This window comes from Otolemur garnettii, unplaced genomic scaffold (genome assembly GCF_000181295.1).
Source record: "Otolemur garnettii isolate 467f Iridium unplaced genomic scaffold, OtoGar3 scaffold00046, whole genome shotgun sequence".
Taxonomy (NCBI): domain Eukaryota; kingdom Metazoa; phylum Chordata; class Mammalia; order Primates; family Galagidae; genus Otolemur; species Otolemur garnettii.
The window spans coordinates 13,364,662-13,365,110 of NW_003852441.1; positions in this window are offsets into that span (position 1 = coordinate 13,364,662).

Here is a 449-nt window from a genome sequence, read left to right on the forward strand (position 1 = left end):
GGGCAACAAAGTGAGACTCTGTCTCTACAAAAAAAAAAAAAAAAAAAAAAAAAAGGACAAAAAGGTTAGGAACCCCCATGTTAGCATATAGTGCCCCACCTCTGTTGACGCAGCCTATCCACACAGTTCCTGTTGAGTAAATGGGGTGTTCTTTCCCTGGTCCTTTGTGTCGAATTTCTCACCTGTCCAGGCTTAGCTCAAAATACCACTCCAGTAAGCACAGACAAGTTAAGAAGGGAAAAGATATAGCTTAGATAGCTTAGAGACATATCTTATTAACTGTGTGATTGATTCTTTTTTTTTTGAGACAGAGCCTCAAGCTGTTGCCCTGGGTAGAGTGCTGTGGCGTCACAGCTCACAGCAACCCCCAACTCCTGGGCTCAAGCGATTCTCTTGCCTCCACCTCCCAAGTAGCTGGGACTACAGGCGCCCACCACAACACTGGCTAT